Source organism: Pelophylax lessonae, assembly GCF_965119305.1.
Source record: "Pelophylax lessonae genome assembly, chromosome: 2".
In the NCBI taxonomy this organism is placed as follows: domain Eukaryota; kingdom Metazoa; phylum Chordata; class Amphibia; order Anura; family Ranidae; genus Pelophylax; species Pelophylax lessonae.
Genome location: NC_138769.1, coordinates 475,118,280 through 475,138,803, shown reverse-complemented (window position 1 = coordinate 475,138,803; position 20,524 = coordinate 475,118,280). Strand labels below are relative to the sequence as shown.

Here is a 20,524-nt window from a genome sequence, read left to right as displayed (position 1 = left end):
TACTATTAAGGTTAACTATTTAATAGTGTTCTTATGTGTAGTGAAAACTACCTCATAACTCATTAACTCGATACAGTTTTCTGTAGTTGAGGCTTGAAATGTTTAAAAAAAACAGACCTAATTCTTTGTTGAAAACAAGAGCACAGATCTTCTTGAAAGGAATCTACAGTGAGGCAACAATAAAAAGGTAGCTACTTAGACCTCCAAGAACTCAAACTATATGCTAAATAACATGTTACAGATCAATGATTCAAAATATAGTCTACATTTTCTGTTTTTGAATTTGATTATGTGTAAAATGTATTTTATCTAATGTGGCTTATCATTATTGGCCACAAGATGGTGCTACATGCATACCTAGTTTGATTTTGGAAGAAAAGACGGAAATATTTTAAATGAGGAAAAGAGATGTGTTATGCCGATTAATGCAAATAACTCTATATTTTTAATGTTCTAATAGCTATATTTTATGTTACTGTTGTCAATTTATTTCATCAAGAAGTTTTTATTTGAAAAGAACAATCTTCATATTTTTTCCATAGTTTGTTCTACAGAGAAATGAGAAAAAAACAGAACAAAACATAGTTTGTGGAATTATTAAATAATTAGAATACAGTCACATCCCCACACTGAAATTGTCAGTGCTTACGCCAGAGTCAGATACCTGTCAGAAAAAGGTAAAAGGAATCTGTCAGAGGCTGGCATACAGACAGGCACATGGTTAAGGAGTTTAGTAGTGGACTGGGTGCAGCCTGATGGGGAAGCTGAGAGACTAGTTGCCCATCAGGTCCACCTTGCTTCTCGTTGAAAGCACATAACAGTGGGTGAATGTCATATCTGCTCACGGCCGTGCCCTGTCAAACAAACTCAAAGCAAACACGATGGGGAGTTGGACAAGGACTGGTTTAACATTAAGCTGTGAAAGAGATCCCTTACTGTTAGAGAGATAAACCCCTTCCCACCGTTAGTGGTGTTAGCGGAAAGTGGTAATAACAAAAAACTGTTTGATGTGTTTCTCAGCGAACATAATATACAAGAATATAGGAATTAAAAGCAACATGCAAACAAACACACACACACACACACACACTGAACTGTATGGAACTAAGTCTTTATTCAACTTCACTAACTATGAGAACAGACAAACCTGTCTACTACTTTCTAGCAGCATAGGACATAGAATGATTAATGCTTGATGATTGGAGTTGTAACCCCTTTACAATCATGAAATACAGATAGCTGAACTGAAATATCATGGGATGATAGGAAAAGGCTAAGTTAACAGGGATTTATCTTTCACTAGGTGTCCCAGACAAGTCTCCAAGGTAAGGTCCAACCAACAGTGCAAACTGGGCAGACAAATAAGCTGCCTTAGGATTCTTTTGTTAAAGCGGCTCTTTAGTTATTTTTCCATCTTTCCATCTATTAAATCCTCTGCCCTTGTTGTTTTATGTTTGGATAGTAAAACATTTTTTTTCTGCCAGTAAATACCTTATACAGCCCACTTCCTCTTTCTTTTTTTTTTAAATTCTGTTTATTGTATTTTGAATAAACAAGGTACAAAACAGAGCCGTGTGGGCATACCCAAGCTCACCAAAACACAAAAACAAAAGAACAACAACAAAAAGGAAATAACACTAAACTAGAACCACCAACCCCCCCCCCCCCCCCCAACAATGGCTGCTGCTTTAGGAGAGTATGTGCATATCTCAGGCATCCTACAGAAATACCAATCCACCCCAGGCCCAATGTGCTCCAGGAGCCACGGGTATCCCACAGTACTACACACATAATAAGACGGTCCATAAGTTGGATTAGGGTACACTAACATCCGTAATATCCTGGTCTACAACAGTGTCCTTAGCTTCAAGCCACAGATCCTAAACTTTATGAAATTTGTTGGGGCACCCCCTGTACGTGTAAACCGCTTTATAGAATGGAACTACTGAATTCACCAGAGCTTTCCATTGTGATAACGTTGGGGCCCCAGGGTCTTTCAAACGCATCACCGCCAATTTCCTGGCGTAGAAGAGCAGGAGCCCCAGCAAAGTATGAGTAGCAACAGTGTCGGCTAATGCATTCGCAAGCCCCAGGATACAGGTCTCAATCCCAGAGGGCACAGTAATGGTAGTCAACCTGGTAATAAAGCCGAGAACTGCAGACCAAAACTGTTGCAGGGACGGACAGTGCCAGATCATGTAAGCATAGGAGTTGGCGTCAGAATTACAACGACAGCAAGAGTTGGGGATAACGGGAGGTACTCTGTGTAGTCTAGAGGTTGTGAGGTGGAACCTATGAAGTATTTTGAACTGTACTAAGCGGTCTCTGGAGGAAACCAGATGTGTGAAGGGATAATCCCACACGTCCTCCCAATCCTCTGAAACCAGCTCCGGCACCTCCGCCACCCAGAACTCCCGCAGCCCCCCTAGGCCCTCGTGGACACTAGGTGACAAGGAGGTATAAATGGAGGAGAGTGGTTTCTCAAGGTCCTCGTCTCGGAGGAGCAACTTAAATCCACCTGGGACAAGTCAGGAGGGGCGCCCCCAAACTGAAACCGGAAGGCATGGCGGAGCTGCAGGAACCGGAAAAAGTAGGAGTTGGGCAGAGAAAATTTAGCCTTCAATTGATCAAAGGTCATAAGGTCGTCCCCTTGGCATATGTGGGACAGTTGCCGAATGTGCCTAGTGGCCCATACGGACGGATCTGGGAGGGAGTAAAATTCAGGAAACTCCAGGTTCTGCCATAAGGGGGAATTCGGAGAAAACTGATTGGGGCCAGATTTAGTATAGGGGGACACCAGTGACCAAGCCCTCATAACCGCCTTCATAGAAATGGTGATGGGATACGGGGCCCTAGGACCCCGGGAAAGGGCATTTCGCAGAGCCACGTATGACCCAAGAAGGGCCGCCTCAAGTGCCACTGCAGAATTGGTGGAGTCAGATATAAGCCAGTTATGGGTGTGGGTCAACAGGCCAGCAATAAAGTACATAAAAAATCTGGGCAGGCAAGACCCCCACGAGTCCAGGGACGCTGCAATAAGGACAGGCGGAGTCGTGGAGGTCGAGCCCCCCTACAGGAACATGGTAACGCTAGCTTTTCCTCTAGGGAGAATTTTAGTAAGGATTGTTAAGTCATAATTAAGAAGGGAAATCAGCCGGTATGCCGAACATAACGTGGGGTCCTTCCCGGGTTTCAAAATCAGGACTATATGGGCCTGTAATAAGGAGTCAGGCAGCCACTTCCTCTTTCTTGTCTGGTAATTAGCCTAGGCTAATGACATCATGCACATCTCTCTCTCTCTCTCTTACTCTTGTGAGAGATTACCAGCAAGGGAGGGAGGGATGAGTCATAGGAGTGACGTGGCATTATTTTAATTCAAAAGGTAACTAGAGATCATAATTATCATAAACATAAAATATAAGCCATATTAAATGACAATATGGACATTTCTCACCTAGGAGAAGCCCTCAGGTTTCTGTTGTTCAGACAGTAACTGGGGTATTATGCAGAAAAGTTATTAATACCCATTTTCACCCCAGGGTGGTCACATTCAGGGTTGGGAATCTATTATGTCTGTGGCAATAAGGACCATAGTTGACTTTCTCAGTGTGTCACAGGAACAGGTACTATAGCCTCTTTACTTCCAATGGTGTCCGCCCATCCTAATGAACACAGTCCTTTGGAGGATTTGCATTATCCTAAGTACCTCCTAAAATGATGAAAGTGGTGTATTCATATTGATGTTTATAATAATTATGGTCTCTAGTTACCTGTTGAATTAAAATAATTATGTGTTTGGTTGATAAGGTTACCAAGGCAAAGGAGACAACCTATTTCAACTCTATACGGAAATAGGAAGTGATTGATGAAACTGAGTATACTGTAATGAGACGTCTGTCACCTCAACCCCCCATGTATGAGGAAGTAATTGCCGCCTCAGAACCTTACCAAGACTCAGACACCCCCCCCCCCCACACCACCACTGAGGTTTGCCCCCTGGGCCAGTGTCCCAAGCGTAAGGGGCTGCTCCCTTGGAGGGATCTGATGAGTGGATAGGTAGTTAGGGTGATCAGTAAATTCTCAAGAGGGGGAAGATGACGTGACAGTATGTCTTTCTCATATACAAGATGTCTGATTTCTATACAAGATGCCTTGATTTGTATACAAAATGGCTGAATTAGATCAAAATGTCTTTAAGGAATTAATCTAATTTCTCTTTTGATTTCTTTACATGTGTCACTGAGCTTGCAAAAGCTAAAAATATATATAAGCTAAGATATTTCTGCCTGCAAAAATACTCCCTATCTCTCATAAAGAGGAACCCTGTCTGGACAGCTTGACCGCAGAACCATTAATATCTTCTACAAAAGTCCCTTGGGAAACTCCTTCTGATGAGCATCACAAGAAAATTCCCCGATGACAGAAAATCACAATATGGATTAACCCTATGCTTACCATAACTAATTGTTAACCTTGATTGGACAAAAGATCTTAATAACAACCCATGTGTAGTTTGTGGTGCCTCAAGTCAGGTGGGGGGATTTTATGGGCAGGAGTAAGGATATAGAAAAATAGTAATATATAATATAATATTTATTGAATTATGGAGGGGGGGAGAGAAAAGCACAAAATATGTACAACATTGGAGTGTGAATGGGTAGAGGCCCATTGAGTGCTAGTGAAGAAAAGGTAGAGTGTGTTTACACGTGAAAAATATGTGACTTCATCGTTTTTGAAAACAGGACAATCCTGCACTGTTGATCCCTATAGGATAGGGATTGGTTCAGAGCGGGTGTCCGATCGGTAATGTGACGCGTTTCGGCCGAAACGCGTCGGATTACCGATCGGACACCCGCTCTGAACCAATCCCTATCCTATAGGGATCAACAGTGCAGGATTGTCCTGTTTTCAAAAACGATGAAGTCACATATTTTTCACGTGTAAACACACTCTACCTTTTCTTCACTAGCACTCAATGGGCCTCTACCCATTCACACTCCAATGTTGTACATATTTTGTGCTTTTCTCTCCCCCCCTCCATAATTCAATAAATATTATATTATATATTACTATTTTTCTATATCCTTACTCCTGCCCATAAAATCCCCCCACCTGACTTGAGGCACCACAAACTACACATAAATTGTTGGGATGGTGGCAGAAAACTACTAACTAACTTCCAATATAAGATCCACAACCTCTATCTTTCTTAATAACAACCCATTTCTTGTACGACAGATCTTAATAACAAACCCGTTTTTATACGTCATATAGTATATTTAAACACTAACATGCTGTAATAAAATCAGGTCATTTTTGATTCAACTACTCTGAGTCTTATTCTCATCTCATTATATATATAGCTATATATATTGTCTGATTTGGTATCACTGACTAACAGGTAACAGGTTTTGTATTTTGTACTTGAGGAAAATTCCACAACAGGAGTGTGTGTGTGTGTGTATATATATATATATATATATATATATATATATATATATATACTGTATATATGTAGTATCTCACAAAAGGGAGTACACCCCTCACATTTTTGTAAATATTTTATTATATATTTTCTGGTGACAACACTGAAGAAATTACACTTTGCTACAATGTAAAGTAGTGAGTTTACATCTTGTACAACAGTGTAAATTTGCTGTCCCCTCAAAATAACTCAACATACTGTCATTAATGTCTAAAGTGCTAGTAACAAAAGTGAGTACACCCCTAAGTCAAAATGTCCCAATTGTGCCCAAAGTGTCAATATTTTGTGTGACCACTATTATTTTCCAGCACTGCCTTAACCCTCTAGGGCATGGAGTTCACCAGAGCTTCACAGGTTGCCACTGGAGTCCTCTTCCACTCCTCCATGACGACATTACAGAGCTGGTGGATGTTAGAGACCTCTACCTTCTGTTTGAGGGTGCCCCAACGATGCTCAATAGGGTTTAGGTCTGGAGACATGGTCTGGAGACATGCTTGGCCAGTCCATCACCTTTACCCTCAGCTTCTTTAGTAAGGCAGTGGTTGTCTTGGTGTTGTGTTTGGGGCCGTTATCATGTTGGAAAATTGCCCTGAGGCGCAGTCTCCAAATGGAGAGGATCATTATGTCACAGTACATGGAGGAAACTATGAATGCCTACATGTAGTTCCCCAGTACCGGCAGCACTCATCTAGTCCAAGACCATGACACTCCCACCACCATGCTTGACTGTAGGCAAAACGTACTTGTCTTTGTACTCCTCACCTGGTTGCCCCCACACACGTTTGATACCAACTAAACCAAATACATTTATCTTGGTCTCGTCAGACACAGGACATGGTTCCAGTAATCCATGTCCATAGTTGGCTTGTCTTCAGCAAACTGTTTGCGGGCTCTTGTGCATCATCTTTAGAAGCGGCTTCAGAGCACTGACAGGCTGACTCCCACCCCTTCAACCTCTGCAGCAATACTGGCAGCACTCAAATGTCTATTTCCCAAAGACAACCTCTGAATATGACCCTGAGTACGTGCACTCAACTTCTTTGGTTGACCATGGCGAGGCCTGTTCTGAGTGGAAACGGTCCTGTGAAACTGCTGTATGGTTTTTGCCACCATGCTGCAGCTCAGTTTCAGGGTCTTGGCAATCTTCTTATAGCCTAGGCCATCTTTATGTAGAGCAACAATTCTGTTTTCAGATCCTCAGAGAGTTCTTTGCCATGAGGTGCCATGTTGAACTTCCAGTGACCAGTATGAGAAAATGAGAGCGATAACATCAAATTTAATACACCTGCTCCCCATTCACACCTGGGACCTTGTAACACTAATGAGTTAAATGACACCAGGGAGGAAAAATGGCTAATTGGGCCTAATTTGGACATTGTTACTTAGGGGTGTACTCACTTTTGTTGCCAGCGGTTTAGACATTAATGGCTGTGTGTTGAGTTATTTTGAGGGGACAGCAAATTTACACTGTTATGCAAGCTGTACACTCACTACTTTACATTGTAGCAGTGTCATTTCTTCGTGTTGTCACATGCAAAAATATAATAAATTATTTTCAAAAATGTGAGGGGTGTACTCACTTTTGTGAGATACTGTAACTATGTGTATATATATATATATATATATATACATACAGTATCTCACAAAAGTGAGTACACCCCTCACATTTTTGTAAATATTTTATTATATCTTTTCATGTGACAACACTGAAGAAATGACACTTTGCTACAATGTAAAGTAGTAAGTGTACAGCTTGTATAAGAGTCGGTTCACTCCGCGGCGACTCGAAGTCGCCCCGACTTTGAAGTCGCCCGTGCAACACGACTTCATCGCGGCTTGCAAATGACTTCTCATAATAGAAGTCAACGCAAGTCGCTCCGACTTCGCCCAAAAGTAGTGCAGGAACCTTTTTTTAAGTCGGAGCAACTTGAGTCGCTCTGATTAGAACGGTTCCATTGCAAAGCATGGAGCACCTGACAAGTCGGAATAGTGTGAACCGGCTCTAACAGTGTACATTTGTTTGTAACTATGTTTATATAGTATATATCTGCATGAATTCCAAGATTATTGAGACTTCTGATGACAGCAATATAGCAGTTGTTATTACTGACTTGGATTTTAAGCTCTGGGGCTGTTAACCAGATCCTGGCATCATATCCATCAGCACTGTAGTGACATTTTGCTCAGCCTTTTACTTTGCTTAGTGTACTTCCAGTATAGAAGACCCTACACTTTAATACTTGAGTCTGTGAACAGAGATCAGTGTTACTGTGGCTAGCCATGCATGATATGCTCTTATGTTACAGTGCAGCCATATGGAAATGTCAACACAGCTGCCTGTTATGCAATATTCCACCAGTAGCCTCACCTGCAGAACATCGAGTTCAGTAAGGTGTTGGCAAGGTACAGAGCAACATAGATGCAGGCACAGTAATGGGGTCTATTTATATATTTTTTCACATACATTTTACACATTTCACACATTTTTCTCACTGGATTAAAAAAAAAACCACTTTAAAAATGTATATCAATAATTGTGTAAATCTTGTGTGAGAATATAAAAGGGGGCACATTATGTGGCCACTTGTGTGGGATTGTGGCCACCATTAGCAGTTCTGTCAGGTAAGCATAGGGGTATAGGTTTACAGGTTTACGCAGCTGCATATGAAATAATACGGCCTCTCAGGAAGGCCTTGCCCGCTTCCCAAAATAAATGAGGGGAGGAGGAGTGGTTCGCATTATTTGCAGAGTATTCCTGCCATGCCCGAGTCAAATATGAATTAAAGTCAGCGTTATTGGTCAGGAAGGAGGGGAACCGCCACACCAGAGGGACGGTAGGGGAACCGGTAAGGTCAATGGATAAGGAGAGGGGGGAGTGATCTGATATCGCCATGTCGTGAATAGTCGCGTCCTGTGTAAGTGAGAGGAGAGAGTCAGAGCAGAGTAGGTAGTCAATTCTCGTAAAGGTCTTGTGGGGGTGGGAATAGAACGTATATTCCCGGTCAGTCGGGTGGAAATGTCGCCATGCATCGGTTAGTGATAGAGAGTCTGTTAAAGTAGCCAGGGGTGTCTGGGAGTCGCCCAAACGAGGCCTTGTCCCGGAGGGGGACCGCGATCTATCAAGAACCGGGTCCATGACAGCATTGAAGTCGCCCCCCATCAAATGAGGGACGAGTGGGAGAGCCAGGGTGCGTGCGGATAACGTGGAGTAGAAGGTCTGGTCAAAAACATTAGGGGCGTATACATTAGAAATTACGAATTCCCTACTGTGGACACGAACGTGAGCCGAAACGTAGCGGCCCTCTGTATCCGCATCCACCGCAAGAATTTCAACCTGGAGACGTTTGTGAAAAAGGATGAGAACACCTGCCTTGCGCCCGAGTGCAGCAGATCCCACCACCTTACCCACCCAAAGTTTTTCCATACGGGCCATGTCAGCAAAGGGAAGGTGTGATTCCTGGATAAGAGCTATGTCGGCCCTGAGGCGTTTGAGATGCCGCAGGACTTTCATCCTCTTCGCCGGGGATCTGAGGCCCTTAACATTCCATGATATCAGCGTCATGGTCTAGCCGTGGGGGTCGGGCATGTAGAATAACCTGAGAAGGATCTAACCATTATCGGGGGGATAGCAAGGTGTAAAGAAATTGGGTGAAACCGCCACCTGGTTGGAAGGGGATGCCATGTAAGTACAGCAACCATAAGGAGCCTGACCTCTGGGGAGAATAGAACGGGGAAGAGGGAAACTGGAAAACTGGGTGGGAAAAACCAAAAACACACAGTAAAAACATAAACAGAGTCGTAAGGACTAGTGTTGAGCGAACACGGACTGTATTATTCGTGTTCGTACCGAATAATTGGATTTTTTGTACCCGAACACGGACACGGACACTTTACTGTATGTTCGGGTAAAAATCCGTGTTCGGTCGTTTTATTTCCGGGTTTTGCATGCTTTGGCGCTCTTTTCATGGCGGGCTTTCAACAGCCAATCAACAATCGTTTAACTGGTGTGCCTTAAGCCATCCCAGCCATGCCTGCAAATGTCTCAGTAGCTGTGATTGGCCGTCTGAAGCATGTGACCAAGTCTTTATAAGTTCGAGGCAGCCGCAGCGGCGTCATTATGCTGCTTAGATTCAGGGACAGAGCACACATCAACGTGCTGGCTGCTGATTAGGGAAAGATAGGCAGGAAAAAACCATTTGTGTCCGGATAGAATTGAGGGACAGGTCGGAGTGTTTAGGCAGGGCGAGTTGTAGGCATTTTAGGGATAGAGTCTGCTGAATTATATAGGGTCAGTGTCTTCTACAAACTACAATCGATATTGCTGTGTGGGGGGTGGGGTCTGCACTCAATCCTGATCTACGATCTCTTCTCAATCCTGTTAGGGACAGAGTCTGCTGAATTTTAGGGAAACTGTGTTCTACAAACTACAATCGATATTGCTGTGTGGTGTGGGATTGGAGATAGGCAGGTGTCAGTGATCCACATCCATTTTTCTGTGTGTGAGCTGCAGTGAACACAATCTTTTTGGGCTGCAGTGAACACAATCTTTTTGGGCTGCAGTGAACACAATCTTTTTGGGCTGCAGTGAACACAATCTTTTTGGGCTGCAGTGAACACAATCTTTTTGGGCTGCAGTGAACACAATCTTTTTGGGGTGCAGTGAACAAAATCTTTTTGGGGTGCAGTGAACACAATCCTTTTTGGTGTGCAGTGAACACAATCTTTGTGGGGTGCAGTGAACAAAATCCTTTGTGGGGTGCAGTGAACACAATCTTTTTGGGGTGCAGTGAACAAAATCCTTTTTGGGGTGCAGTGAACAACATCCTTTTTGGGGTGCAGTGAACACAATCTTTTTGGGGTGCAGTGAACAAAATCCTTTGTGGGGTGCAGTGAACACAATCTTTTTGGGGTGCAGTGAACACAATCTTTTTGGGGTGGAGTGAACAACATCCTTTTTGGGGTGCAGTGAACAAAATCCTTTTTGGGGTGCAGTGAACAAAATCATTTTTGGGGTGCAGTGAACACAATCTTTTTGGGGTGCAGTGAACACAATCTTTGTGGGGTGCAGTGAACACAATCTTTTTGGGGTGGAGTGAACAACATCCTTTTTGGGGTGCAGTGAACAACATCCTTTTTGGGGTGCAGTGAACACAATCTTTTTGGGGTGCAGTGAACACAATCTTTGTGGGGTACAGTGAACAGAATCTTTGTGGGGTGCAGTGAACACAATCTTTGGGGGGTACAGTGAACACAATCTTTGTGAGGTGCAGTGAACACAATCTTTGTGGGGTGCAGTGAACACAATCATTGTGGGGTGCAGTGAACTCAATCTTTGTGGGGTACAGTGAACACAATCTCATACTGAAGGTTTGAGGGTGCTGCCTGTTCCATACTCCCCCTACTCCTCATCTAGCCTTTTAGGGGTACAAACAATAGTAATTGGGGCCTAGTGTGGTTGTGTACGTGTGATATACATACACTTTTTTGGGATCATATTTTCTATTCCGCTATTTAATCAAAAACCTTTGGGGATCAGTTAAATTGGGGGATAGTCTGTGTTGGTACGTGTGAGAGAGATCCACCTTTCCAAGTTGTTGGGGTTCATCTCATACTTCTGAAGGTTTGAGGGTGCTGCCTGTTCCATACTCCCCCTACTCCTAGCCTTTTAGGGGTACAAACAATAGTAATTGGGGCCTAGTGTGGTTGTGTACGTGTGATATACATACACTTTTTTGGGATCATATTTTCTATTCCGCTATTTAATCAAAAACCTTTGGGGATCAGTTAAATTGGGGGATAGTCTGTGTTGGTACGTGTGAGAGAGATCCACCTTTCCAAGTTGTTGGGGTTCATCTCATACTTCTGAAGGTTTGAGGGTGCTGCCTGTTCCATACTCCCCCTACTCCTAGCCTTTTAGGGGTACAAACAATAGTAATTGGGGCCTAGTGTGGTTGTGTACGTGTGATATACATACACTTTTTTGGGATCATATTTTCTATTCCGCTATTTAATCAAAAACCTTTGGGGATCAGTTAAATTGGGGGATAGTCTGTGTTGGTACGTGTGAGAGAGATCCACCTTTCCAAGTTGTTGGGGTTCATCTCATACTTCTGAAGGTTTGAGGGTGCTGCCTGTTCCATACTCCCCCTACTCCTAGCCTTTTAGGGGTACAAACAATAGTAATTGGGGCCTAGTGTGGTTGTGTACGTGTGATATACATACACTTTTTTTGGATCATATTTTCTATTCCGCTATTTAATCAAAAACCTTTGGGGATCAGTTAAATTGGGGGATAGTCTGTGTTGGTACGTGTGAGAGAGATCCACCTTTCCAAGTTGTTGGGGTTCATCTCATACTTCTGAAGGTTTGAGGGTGCTGCCTGTTCCATACTCCCCCTACTCCTAGCCTTTTAGGGGTACAAACAATAGTAATTGGGGCCTAGTGTGGTTGTGTACGTGTGATATACATACACTTTTTTGGGATCATATTTTCTATTCCGCTATTTAATCAAAAACCTTTGGGGATCAGTTAAATTGGGGGATAGTCTGTGTTGGTACGTGTGAGAGAGATCCACCTTTCCAAGTTGTTGAGGTTCATCTCATACTTCTGAAGGTTTGAGGGTGCTGCCTGTTCCATACTCCCCCTACTCCTAGCCTTTTAGGGGTACAAACAATAGTAATTGGGGCCTAGTGTGGTTGTGTACGTGTGATATACATACACTTTTTTGGGATCATATTTTCTATTCCGCTATTTAATCAAAAACCTTTGGGGATCAGTTAAATTGGGGGATAGTCTGTGTTGGTACGTGTGAGAGAGATCCACCTTTCCAAGTTGTTGGGGTTCATCTCATACTTCTGAAGGTTTGAGGGTGCTGCCTGTTCCATACTCCCCCTACTCCTCATCTAGCCTTTTAGGGGTACAAACAATAGTAATTGGGGCCCAGTGTGGTTGTGTACGTGTGATATACATACACTTTTTTGGGATCATATTTTCTATTCCGCTATTTAATCAAAAACCTTTGGGGATCAGTTAAATTGGGGGATAGTCTGTGTCGGTACGTGTGAGAGAGATCCACCTTTCCAAGTTGTTGGGGTTCATCTCATACTTCTGAAGGTTTGAGGGTGCTGCCTGTTCCATACCCCCCCTACTCCTCATCTAGCCTTTTAGGGGTACAAACAATAGTAATTGGGGCCTAGTGTGGTTGTGTACGTGCGAGATACATACACTTTTTTTGATCATATTTCCTACTCCGCTATTCAATAAAAACCTTTGAGGATCAATTGAATTGCGGGATAGTCTGTGTCGGTACGTGTGAGAGAGATCCACCTTTCCAAGTTGTTGGGGTTCATCTCATACTTCTGAAGGTTTGAGGGTGCTGCCTGTTCCATACTCCCCCTACTCCTCATCTAGCCTTTTAGGGGTACAAACAATAGTAATTGGGGCCCAGTGTGGTTGTGTACGTGTGATATACATACACTTTTTTGGGATCATATTTTCTATTCCGCTATTTAATCAAAAACCTTTGGGGATCAGTTAAATTGGGGGATAGTCTGTGTCGGTACGTGTGAGAGAGATCCACCTTTCCAAGTTGTTGGGGTTCATCTCATACTTCTGAAGGTTTGAGGGTGCTGCCTGTTCCATACTCCCCCTACTCCTAGCCTTTTAGGGGTACAAACAATAGTAATTGGGGCCTAGTGTGGTTGTGTACGTGTGATATACATACACTTTTTTGGGATCATATTTTCTATTCCGCTATTTAATCAAAAACCTTTGGGGATCAGTTAAATTGGGGGATAGTCTGTGTTGGTACGTGTGAGAGAGATCCACCTTTCCAAGTTGTTGGGGTTCATCTCATACTTCTGAAGGTTTGAGGGTGCTGCCTGTTCCATACTCCCCCTACTCCTAGCCTTTTAGGGGTACAAACAATAGTAATTGGGGCCTAGTGTGGTTGTGTACGTGTGATATACATACACTTTTTTGGGATCATATTTTCTATTCCGCTATTTAATCAAAAACCTTTGGGGATCAGTTAAATTGGGGGATAGTCTGTGTTGGTACGTGTGAGAGAGATCCACCTTTCCAAGTTGTTGGGGTTCATCTCATACTTCTGAAGGTTTGAGGGTGCTGCCTGTTCCATACTCCCCCTACTCCTCATCTAGCCTTTTAGGGGTACAAACAATAGTAATTGGGGCCCAGTGTGGTTGTGTACGTGTGATATACATACACTTTTTTGGGATCATATTTTCTATTCCGCTATTTAATCAAAAACCTTTGGGGATCAGTTAAATTGGGGGATAGTCTGTGTCGGTACGTGTGAGAGAGATCCACCTTTCCAAGTTGTTGGGGTTCATCTCATACTTCTGAAGGTTTGAGGGTGCTGCCTGTTCCATACTCCCCCTACTCCTCATCTAGCCTTTTAGGGGTACAAACAATAGTAATTGGGGCCCAGTGTGGTTGTGTACGTGTGATATACATACACTTTTTTTGGATCATATTTTCTATTCCGCTATTTAATTTAACTGGGCCTCCATGCGAGACCTGTGTGCCTTGTTGCGCTGTTTTGAGTACTCCACCAACATGGCCAGTGGCAATGACGCCGTTCTCAGCTTAACTATCCCACTTCCATGCCTCCTTGAAAAAACAATTCGGGCGATGATGGAAGAGGATGTGGCACAGGATGAGGAGGAGGAGGAGGATGAAGAGGTAACATTTCCAAGGCTTTCAGGGCAGTCATTCGCAAGGGGCTCCGAGGGTGGGTTCCTGCACACGCAAACGCCAGGGACGCAATTGTCCAGCAGGGGCACAGTTCTGGAGGATGAGGAGGATGAGGAGGAGGAGGAGCTGGAGGAGGAGATGGAACCATGTTCACAGCAGGGTGGCACCCAGGCCAGCTCATGGCCATCACTGGTGCGTGGCTGGGGGGATACAGAGGACACGGACGATACACCTCCCACAGAGGACAGCCTTTCGTTGCCTCTGGGCAGCCTGGCACACATGAGCGATTACATGCTGCAGTGTCTCCACAACGACCGCCGAGTTGCCCACATTCTAACTTGTGCTGATTACTGGGTGGCCACGCTGCTGGATCCCCGTTACAAGGACAACGTACCGTCCTTAATTCACTCACTGGAGCGCGATCGCAAGATGCGCGAGTACAAGCGCACGCTGGTAGACGCCATGCTGCTGGCATTCCCATCTGACAGCGGGGCCACAGTGGAAGCACAAGGCAGAGGAGGAGGAGGAGGAGGTCGCCAACGCAACCAGGGCACCGCCAGCACCTCAGAAGGCAGGGTTAGCATGGCCGAAATGTGGAAAAGCTTTGTCAGCACGCCACAACAAACAGCAGCACCAGCAGCTCAGATGGAACGTCTTAGCAGGAGGCAGCATTTTACCAACATGGTGGAGCAGTATGTGTGCACACGCCTACATGTAGTGAATGACGGGTCTGCCCCCTTCAACTTCTGGGTCTCCAAATTGGGCACATGGCTTGAGCTTGCCCTTTACGCCTTGGAGGTGCTGGCGTGCCCTGCAGCCAGTGTATTATCTGAACGGGTATTTAGCACGGCTGGGGGCGTTATAACAGACAAGCGCAGCCGCCTGTCCAGAGACAATGTGGACAAGCTCACGTTCATTAAAATGAACCAGGCATGGATCCCACTGGACTTTTCCGTACCTTATGCAGAATAGCAATGGATACCGACCTTACCCACCCATTGTTCCATTTTTGCTCTTTCTCACTCTTTTGGGGTGTACCCTCATTTAAAATTTTTGAAAAGAAGCAGTGTTGGCTACCTCGTTCTTCTCCTCAGGGCCAGATTAATGTAGGGGCTATTGGAGCTGCAGCTCCAGGCCCCTACCTTTTATATAGGCCCCGGGTTGGCCATATTCACTGTTACCGCTCTTCTGTCACTTGTAAACACAGAAGTCTGGCTTCTATGCTCGCTTCCCCAGGCAGCACCCTCAGAACCTCCCCACACAGCGTGAAGGCCGGACAAGGAGGGACAGTTGGCGATGCATGGATGTGTTTATGGGCTTCAGAGACAGCATCCCATGTTGAATTAGGCATGCATGGCTGCACCCTTCCTCCTCTGGGTGCATGGCAAGGCACGGCCCTTAAGGCCCTTCAAAATCCTCAGCACCAAGCCCATGATGCTGTTAATCCGGCCCTGGTCCTCCTCCACCGCCGCTTCCACCTACACCGCCCATAGGTGTGCGCAGCCTATTGCATTAAGGTGTGCACCCCAAAGTTGAAATACACATGCATGTGTTTGCCAGCAGGGAGAGTAATGTATCGGGGCCATGTACCTGTAGGCAAGGAGAAATAGAGCAGAGCAGGTCCCAGGGAGATCTTTCCCATCTCCTCACTGGCAATGCTATGTGCCCTAGGTGATTAGGGTGTGCCCAGGCACACCCAGCACACCCTGTGCGCACGCCTATGTCACCGCTAGGCTTGTGACGGTATCAGATTTTCATGCTGTGATTAATTGATTAAGGTTTTGCCACGGTATACGGTATTATCACGGTATTCTATTATTAAATTTAAATTATTAAATTTCCACCTCACTTCAATTTCATTGCTGAATTTAGGGGCTTTGGTTCACTTATGCACATTATTATATAGTCAGTCAGTACAGACTCTGTGAACCAGGCCTAAAATAGGTCATCAAGCAGTGTCTGGCCTAACTGGTGATAACTGGTTCTGGCGCTCGGCTCCGATCCGATGGCCTGGTCATTAAGAGGGCAAATCCTTGTGGTCAAGAAGTGGTTAAACCTGAAGGAGGTGTTGTTTATAAATTACTTTACTATTGCTTTAGGCCTGGTTCACATGTATGCGGGTTGGTGGTTCACATTTGCACAGGCATAGCAGCCCATTGATTTGAATGGGCTGCTATGCCCTCATTTTCCGCAGAAAAAAGGTGCATGCAGCATTTTTTTAAAATTCAGTGGCCTTGAAATCCATCCTGCTTTTGCACCATGCGACTAACCTGCAGTTCCTGCTCTGGCAAGCTTTCTGCATTTTTTGTATACGTGGGCACGGCATTTAAAAATAAACAGTTTGCGTGTGCAGCAACGGCAGGTAAGTCGCATGGTGCAAAAGAAGGATGGATTTCATGGCCACTGCATTTTTTTAAATTCTGCATGCACCTTTTTTCAGCTGAAAACGCAGGCATAGCAGCTCAAGCCCATTCACATCAATGGGCTGCTATGCCTGTGCAAATGTGGGCCCCCAACCCGCATACATGTGAACCAGGCCTAAAGCAATAGTAAAGTCATTAATTGGTTAAACCTGCAGGAGGACCGGTGTTTTTATCTATTAATGACTTTACTATTGCTTTAGGCCTGGTTCACATGTATGCGGGTTGGGGGCCCACATTTGCACAGGCATAGCAGCCCATTGATGTGAATGGGCTTGAGCTGCTATGCCTGCGTTTTCAGCTGAAAAAAGGTGCATGCAGAATTTAAAAAAATGCAGTGGCCATGAAATCCATCCTTCTTTTGCACCATGCGACTTACCTGCCGTTGCTGCACACGCAAACTGTTTATTTTTAAATGCCGTGCCCACGTATACAAAAAATGCAGAAAGCTTGCCAGAGCAGGAACTGCAGGTTAGTCGCATGGTGCAAAAGCAGGATGGATTTCAAGGCCACTGAATTTAAAAAAAATGCTGCATGCACCTTTTTTCTGCGGAAAATGAGGGCATAGCAGCCCGTTCAAATCAATGGGCTGCTATGCCTGTGCAAATGTGGGCCGCCAACCCGCATACATGTGAACCGCCAACCCGCATACATGTGAACCACCAACCCGCATACATGTGAACCAGGCCTAAAGCAATAGTAAAGTCATTAATAGATAAAAACACCGGTCCTCCTGCAGGTTTAACCACTTCTGGATCGCAAGGATTTGCCCCTTTAAAGACCAGGCCATCGGATCAGAGCGCCAGGACCAGTCATCACCAGGTAGGCCAGACACTGCTTGATGGCTATATAATAATGTAATGTGGGCTGCTAGGCGTGTGTGTGTGTATATATATATTTATTAGAGCTGCACGATTCTGGCCAAAATGAGAATCACGATTTTTTAGCTTGGAATAAAGATCACGATTCTCTCACGATTCTCTGTGTAACAAAAAAAAAAAAAATTGGGATAACTTTACTGTTACGTTTTTTTTTTTTTTTTTATTCATTAAAGTCTAATCATTGCGTTTGAAAGACTGCTGCGCAAATACAGTGTGACATAAAATATTACAACAATCGCCATTTTATTCTGTAGGGTCTCTGCTAAAAAAATATATAAAATGTTTGGGGGTTCTAAGTACTTTTCTAGCAAAAAAAAAACTGATTTTAACTTGCAAACAGCAAGTGTCAGAAAAAGATCCAGTCTTTAAGAGGTTAAACTTCCTTTCTCCCTGGCAGAGGGAAGGAAAAGATACAAATGTAATCATTTTTGTTTATAGTTAGGAGACTTAATGCTGAAAGGTGTTAGCTGAGTGAGTGAATGAGTCATCCAGCTCACTGAAATGTATCAATTCACAAGTCAGGCAGACTTGACAGAGAAACTCGGTATTTTAAAAATGCCACAATAACAATACCGTGGCTATGCAATACCGCGATATATCGAATTACCGAAAACCGGCATATGTCTAGTCACCGCCACATCCACCACCACCTCAACCTCCCTCCTACTCCATATGGGCCTCGTCCTTCAGAGATGAAGAAGAACATTGTTTTATTTTTCTGTTTTTTTTTGTTGTTTTAAGTTATTTCCCTATCCACATTTGTTTGCAGAGCACTTGCCATGCTCTTAATTACGTTTTGCTGCCATTTGCAGCACTCTAGCCCTTTCCTTTGGTGTTTTAGAGCCATTTTAGTGCCTTAAAGTTCGGGTCCCCATTGACTTCAATGGGGTTCGGTGTCCGGGAAAAGTTCGGTAAAAGTCCGGGACACGGACCCGGACTTTTTTTTAAAGTTCGGCCGAACCCGTCGAACACGGACATCTAGGTGTTCGCTCAACCCTAGTAAGGACTTCACTTTTTTCCGCATGCGTATGCGATGGAGCACAGCTCCCCAAGTATGCCTCCAGATGCGAAGCGGGGTACAATAAGCCCTAGCAATGATCGCATCTGCAGAAATCTGGGTCGCGACCTACAACCGAGCATGGTGCAGCCATGGCATAAAGACCAATACGAAAGAGGAAAAAGAACAAAAGAACAGCAGGGGTAATACATTACCAACTATGAACATAACCAATCTTCAAGGGTAGAGGACGTGCGTTCCATTTGAGCCGTTGAGCGGCAGGAGCCAACCGGGAGCCAGGCCCGGTGGGAAACGGTCCTATGGCCCACTAGAGGTAAACAGCACAACGGGAACCTGAGCAGCGTCAGCGGGGGGGGCCAGCGCGGCCGGAGCTAACCACCTCAGAGTATCGTTGCCGTTTTGGGGATTCCTTCCTAGGGCTGTGAGGAATGTCCGGCCTGGAAAAAGAAAGGGATTTAGCCGAGTTGTTGTGACCAGAGACGCCATGATGGAGTGAGCGGACAAATTTTTCTGCCTCCGTGGGATCCTGAAAGGAGAGCTGATCGCCGTTCGGGGCACGTAGGCGCAAGGTCGCCGGGTAGGCCAGGGTAAATTTTATGCGTTCCTGATGTAGTTGAGAGCATACGGTCTGGAAAGTCTTACGTTTTTTTGCGACTTCCACTGAGTAGTCTGCAAAGATAAGGATTTTCATACCTTCGATCTGAAAATGAGGCGTTTGGCGGAATTTCTGAAGGATGGCAGATTTGTCTGCGTAGTTCAAATATTTCGCGATAATCGGGCGGGGGGTCTTACGTTCTTCTGAGAAGAGACCCATTCTGTGAGCCCGTTCCACAACACAGGTCCCTTGAATGCCCAGGGCTGCGGGGATCTTCCTCGCACAGATGTCAGGAATGGCTGAAGGTTGGACGGATTCTGGGATCCCTATAAATCTCAGGTTACTCCGCCGAGATCTGTTTTCCAGGTCTTCCAGTTTGTCCATGATGAGACGGTTCATTTTGTCCTGGGATTGTTCCGTGCCTAGCAGTTGGTATACCTCGTCCTCCACACTGGAGATCCGGCTTTCTGCCTCATTGAGGTGGTGGGAGTGAGACTCCAGCTCTTTTCTGAAAGCAGCCATGCCTGCAGTCACTGCTTGCTCCACTGATGATTTGATGGTGGGGGTGAGCAGAGCAACCACCGCCTGTGCAATCCTCTCAGTAGCGGGGTCTGGAGCTGAGGATGACGCCGTGGTGGGCGGCTGGGGGGTCCCTTCTGGCAGTTTAGAAGTGTCCATCGCCGCCGAGTCCGCCGCCGTTCCGGAGTAGGCCGCGACCGCGGCCTCGATTTGCGCCGCGCCCGGCGGAGGCTTCGCGGCCGGTTTTTCTAAATACCGCTCCATGGCGGGACGAGAGGCGGGCAGCGATCGGGTCCGTGCGGTATCCCGAAGCAGATGGGGGTTGCCTGAGGCGATTTGGAGATGCTGGGCAGGTTTTACAAGCCGTATTGCAGGGGCACACCGCGGGAGCTGTTCAGGGACCAGCTACTCCATGCGGCGCCGGAACCGGAAGTGTGGTTTACAGGTTTAGGCTAGTAGGAGGTTAATTTTACCTGAGCATACAGCAGGTATCGGCCAATCAGTGTGCAGGGAAGGTTCTAGCAAGCTGGGGCAGAGGCTTTATAAGCTTGGTTTGGGCTGGGGTGCTTCCTTTTGCACTGAAGAGCACAAAGAAGAAAGTTCAGCAGAAGTAGCCCAGGAGGTTTTTTCTTACCTGCTGTCATGGAGGCCTTGTTGAAGCAGCTGATTGAGAAGGCAGAGAGTGCGGGGGGAGAAGCCTGGCTGCGGCATTGTCTCTCTATGTCTGGAATTACAGAGCAAGTTGCGGTTGAAGTTCATCCTGCTCCTTCACAGGCAGAAGTGCCTGCAGCGAGGCCGGTGGTTAGCCCAGGGCAGGAGACGGCCCCCAGAGAGAGAGAGAAGATGCCTGAGAAGCCGGCGTGTATACCTGCAGGCGAGCCGCCATGCGGT

The 20,524-nt window shown here is 45.3% G+C and overlaps 1 protein-coding gene across 1 annotated transcript in view; it reads right to left on the bottom strand.

Annotated features, from left to right (window-relative positions):
* NALF1 (NALCN channel auxiliary factor 1) overlaps positions 1 to 20,524 on the bottom strand; it is a 727,347-nt gene that overhangs the window by 22,848 nt on the left and 683,975 nt on the right. The window lies entirely within an intron of this gene.